Raw genomic sequence first — 6,123 nt, 5'->3', positions numbered from 1 at the left:
CACTTTGCGTACACATGCCACAACGGACATACAAAGTACACACAGTGCATACACACACACACCGACACGCTGAGAGCACAATGCAGCTACACGTGTGGCTGAAATACACTTTAAACCTAAGCCGGAAGGAGACATGACACCAATTGTATTTAAGATGCTGGGATCCGACCCACCAACATATAAATGCTGAAAGGGGGTTACAACAGATAATAACAGAAAATATGCTACAATCAATGGTACATACGTTTGGTTTCGCCAGCACCACACGGTCCGGTGCTCAGTCAATCAAGCAAGATGACCTTCAGAGAGAGATGAATGACTGGCTAGGCAGCTTGGCTTTTATACAGTTGGTCAAAACACAATACAATAGAAACTGTAACCTCTTCATCTATAGGACAAAGGGCTGGTCATTTACAATACAGGAGGGGTCATAGGTTGGTTTGAATAGGTGGGCGATGTCTGCTCCAGGTGTGCTTGCAGTTGGTCTCCACTGGGTTCCCGACGAATATCAGAGTACAGTAAACACAGTATAATATTAATATCCTGTTCCTGCACATAATTATGCGCAGGAGCGTGCTATCTTCTGCAAACTGTTATCGGAACGTTGCCCTTAAAATACCCTACAGTTGGATACCAAACACCACCTCATAACCTAATGCTGTCCCCTCATATATTGCAAAGGTGAATCCCTTTGTTGTTGTACCTTTTAAACAAGTATAACTTGCTGGTGTGGTGCGTGTGGGCTATGTGTATATTGTGCACTATGTGGATTAAATATGAGATATGTCTTTGAGGCTTTTCCATGCGAATATAAATGCTACTGTAATTACTCATACCACACGCTAATATGCAGGACCGCGTGAGCGGTCATACGCTACTTGCGAATATGCGCATGCACGGCAGAACAAGTATGTGCACGGAGGCCATCTGTGTGGAGTTTGTACGTGATGTGTGTACTGTAATATTTTCCAACTTCGACAGTCCACCCTTTGGCAGTCATCAATAACTGCCACTCTTAACTAATAAACTAAAAATATTACCTATACAATATATATACAAGCTTGGATGATCAGGGGAGAGTTGAAGGTGGGAAATGTATAGCCTGGTGGGATAGTAAAAGCATGTATGTATGAATCAATGTCTGAGAGGCATGTATCATCGCACCGTATATGTTCTAAGTAAGCTTCAAGGCATTGCGAAGTATACATTAAATCCTTCTTATCCCGTATTAAGGGTCTGTACTTGGGCAAACTGAATAACCCCTTGCACTATTTAATTAGAGGCAACATGACATGAATACACTCAATAGAATAATTATAAGATAATTTTAATATCTATAAAATCAATCATGTATAGGTTACATAGACATAATCATAAAAAATTGAGTTAATTAGTATGCGCATACAAGTAAAAAAGATGAATGCTAAACCTACTAATTGAGCATAAGAGGTGGATCATATAGCTACTAGTGACCACATAGGGCTGATTCAATAATCATAAGTTGACAATGTCCTTATTTTTGTTCTCAGAATAGGACAGTCCCATTAGATGTGCTCATAGATATTTCATGATTAAATATCATGTGGTGTGATAAAAATAAATATGGAGCCTTTGTTTAGGTATATACCAAAAAGTGAGTTTAACCAATTGTTCATATATATGAATAGTTCTTTACATGTGGAATAGCTATCCAGAATACATGGAGGAAATTTGTATATCACCCGGGGCTTGGTGCACAGCAAGCACCTGTAGAAGAAAGCTCCCGTCTTCCACAATCCGTAAGTGGCGTCCTCCGTCTCCCACTGTGTCTGGCTCTTGTGCACACACCTTTGATCACTTTGAGATAGAGAGGTTGGTCCGGCTCCCGGAGCTCTGCGCACTGCAGGCGCTGATCAGTTGATTTTGCTCCCGTCTTCAAGCCGCCGCATATAGCGTCCTCCCGTCTCCTGCTTGTCAATCTCGAGCAGCGCTGCACATCAATGTGGACCTATAAGCAATGTCCACTGGGTCACATAGGGCACCTTCTCTGACGCGTTTCGCTTCTAATTGAAGCTTACTCATAGAGTAAAAACTTTATGACAATAGAGCCCTTTTTAAATGACAGCCTCATACTCGATTGGTGTAATCATCCACCTAAAAATGTAACACCTGTCTAAGATCCACCTCCTGATCCACCTCCCTGCTCACCTATTTTTTAATTAGAAAGTTCACATTAACCTTTCATATGCCCGCCTGTCTATACACACATCTTACTAAAATAAAAACATAGTGGTAATATGTACAAATACATGAATAAATATAATATATCTACGAATGATGGAGTTTTTACTCTATGAGGAAGCTTCAATTAGAAGCGAAACGCATCAGAGAAGGTGCCCTATGTGACCCAGTGGACATTGCTTATAGGTCCACATTGATGTGCAGCGCTGCTCGAGATTGACAAGCGGGAGACGGGAGGACGCTATATGCGGCGGCTTGAAGACGGGAGCAAAATCAACTGATCAGCGCCTGCAGTGCGCAGAGCTCCGGGAGCCGGACCAACCTCTCTCTCTCAAAGCGATCAAAGGTGTGTGCACGAGAGCCAGACACAGTGGGAGACGGAGGACGCCACTTACGGACTGTGGAAGACGGGAGCTTTCTTCTACAGGTGCTTGCTGTGCACCAAGCCCCGGGTGATATACAAATTTCCTCCATGTATTCTGGATAGCTATTCCACATGTAAAGAACTATTCATATATATGAACAATTGGTTAAACTCACTTTTTGGTATATACCTAAACAAAGGCTCCATATTTATTTTTATCACACTACATGATATTTAATCATGAAATATCTATGAGCACATCTAATGGGACTGTCCTATTCTGAGAACAAAAATAAGGACATTGTCAACTTATGATTATTGAATTAGCCCTATGTGGTCACTAGTAGCTATATGATCCACCTCTTATGCTCAATTAGTAGGTTTAGCATTCAGCTTTTTTACTTGTATGCGCATACTAATTAACTCAATTTTTTATGATTATGTCTATGTAACCTATACATGATTGATTTTATAGATATTAAAATTATCTTATAATTATTCTATTGAGTGTATTCATGTCATGTTGCCTCTAATTAAATAGCGCAAGGGGTTATTCAGTTTGTTTTTGGTACACCTGGTTTCAATCAGGTGAGATTGTGTTGGCCATATCCACAGGCCCTTATACCCTGCTTGCGGCTATCTAGATTGCATGAGTTGCGAGAGAAAGTTTAGATTTTTGCGTGGAGTGGGTGTGATTACAGATATAGACACCCATCTGCAACTGTTCAAATTTAACCAATATTAGTAGCGCCTGACATTAGTGTTAGTATTTTAAGTATCTGTACTTGGGCAAACAAACACTACTGAACTCCTTTTGGGCAAGGTCTTTTGACCCTTTCCTCTTCAGCTTCTAATACCAACAAATGGGGAGCACATTTATTTGATGATACATGGAGGGGGAACATATGTGAATGCTACTATATGTGTATAACACCTGTTGACTATGTGTGCCATTAACTGAGAGTTGCAAAGATGAAGATAAGACACATATATAATAATACATTCACATAAACATTTGGGTAGGTTTGACGTCTTTTCCGGTTGGATGTTTCTGGGTAAAAGGGGGAGACAGAGAAAAATGATGAAAGAAAACAGGCCATGAAATTCATTTACAATCCTTATCATATCACTGTTTCTATAGATGGGTCATAAACCAAATTTGCTGCTGTAACAACGCCCTCGCTCCTTAGACTCATCAAATTTGTGCCGTGCTTGCTCCGTGTTAGAATTTGAACACACCTGAATATCAGACCAATAATTATGATGACTCCCAGGATACAAAGGAGAAACTTTCCAACACTCATGATAACATTCTGTGCCCACTCTCCTCACCCTGAGAACCATTTGCGTGGGTTCAACCATGAGACCCAGCCAGTCAGTTCTTTACCCACAGCCGTCAAGGTAAGGTTGTGCTTCCTCCTGAACTCCCACTTCAACTGCAAGATCTCGTTCATCTTTTGATCGATGATCTCCGTGGGGTCGTCAGGGCTATTTGTAATATATGTACAGCACTTTACACCATATTGAGTTGCCAGGGTAACACAGTACCCACCTGTCACAGCTGTAACGTAATTCAGGACCATCCTGTGCTGAATCAATTCCTTCTTGTAGGCTTGTAACTCCCTTCCTGTATACCTGAAGGTGTCACCATACATCTCAGTGATATTATCTATCAAGTTCGCTAGCGCATGGATGTACCTATAATTTATAGTTCCTCTGGCAGTACGGGTGATATCTAATATGAGAAGGAACTGAATCCCGGTGGATTCATGGATCAAATCAGAGGCTGCGTGCTCTGTCCTATCTATGAGGTGTCTCTTGATGATGTGTTCATAATGGGTATGAATATAAGGAGTCTGAGCATTGCGTTTAACGTCTTTCATTTTATCATGGGTTATGGTCATGACCTCTGGTAGTACTCTCCCAATATAACACACTCCCTCAGAGCTCGGAGCAAGCCACTTGTACTCTTTCCTCCCACATATGAAATAGGCATAATCTGGGAGAACATAGGGGACAAAATGTAACAACAACATATTGCAAATCTTCCATGTAAAGAATCCAGTCCCTAGTTCTCCCATTTGCTCAGTACAAGTATCATGCTGGATGATGTGGGCACAATACCCCTGCGATACCTTTCCAACCCACATGGTTTTGCTTCCACATGTATACCAGTACCGAAAATACTTTCCACTGTTGGCTATCTTGCGTACAAGTTCAGAGTCAATAGGAATCCTATCAGCTCTGTGTGAAAAGGTCATTGTCTGGTTATTCCACCTCACTTCCCAATTTCCTGGTTTTCGGAAATTGAAAATGTTAAAACACAACAGTGACCTATCTACATGATACTGGTGGAGCTTCAAACTAGGGGGCATAGCTATATTAAATTTCTTGTCCACCAGTCTCCCACCCCATAATTCGAGTACCTCATCTATTGCTAAAGGGTATGGTACTAATCCTGACTTACTCTGTCCTTGAGGTACCTGTGAGCACACCCAACATTCTGTCTGGTTTAAAACCTTACCCACTAATGAGTGGTAATCACTCAATGGATGTCGGTCCATGTCGGCATTAATATTGGACTGACATCCCTGGATGCACCCATCTTCAACTATGTTCTCACAATTCCTACAAATACAATATTCATCAGACAATAACCCCTCACATTGCCTCTGAGCTCTGTTACTACCAGAGCGCTTACTGATACCAGCCTTTACTAGAGTGATGTGCTGCTCCTGAGATCCTACAAATCCTTAATCGCCATCAGAACCCATTCCAGATCCTTGCTCGACTTCTCTGGGACCCTCACCAAAACAGATTGTCCTGGGCAAAAACAGAATTACCAAAAAAACCCAAAACGCAGTCTCTTAAGGTAGATCAATTTCGTTAGGGAAAAAGAGGGGAAATAAGGAGGAGAGAGAGAAAAGGGCAGTGGGAGGTGAAAAAAAGAAAACTGGTACGACAACCATCTTTGATCTTGTTGTTCTCCGCGCTCAGGTGCCGTTTCAACAGTCCTGCCTCTCAGCTTTCCCGGAACAAACACTCTAGTGATATGAGGTTTTCTACACCTTGCTCTTTGTCATGAGTTTTCTCCCGGTCAGCGACCCTCTTGCAGTAGGACGAGTGGACCCAAGTCTCTCTTTCGGCGACCTTTAGTGCTGTTGTGCTTGTTAGTAAGACTTTATACGGTCCTTCCCACCTGTCTATGAGGCAACTTGAGGGTAAAATATTTTGAATCATCATATAATCCCCAGGCTCAATGTCAAGACAATTGCTGTTCGGTAGGTCAGGAATCAACAGCTATAGATTTCTTTGTTGATTTCTCAGCTGCCGGCTCATCCTGACCAAATATTTCACAGTTATTTCATTATTGCATTTCAAATCATCCTGGGGGTCTATCATTACATGGGGTTGTCGACCAAAAAGAATTTCAAAGGGTGATAAGTTAAGCAGTGACCTGGGAGTGGTTCTGATGCTGTACATCAGTGGCAAAGCTTCTGGCCACAGCAATCCAGTTTCAGCCATCACTTTGCTCAGCT

This window comes from Pseudophryne corroboree, chromosome 1, assembly GCF_028390025.1.
Source record: "Pseudophryne corroboree isolate aPseCor3 chromosome 1, aPseCor3.hap2, whole genome shotgun sequence".
Classification (NCBI taxonomy): Eukaryota; Metazoa; Chordata; class Amphibia; order Anura; family Myobatrachidae; genus Pseudophryne; species Pseudophryne corroboree.
This window is presented reverse-complemented; position numbering follows the sequence as displayed.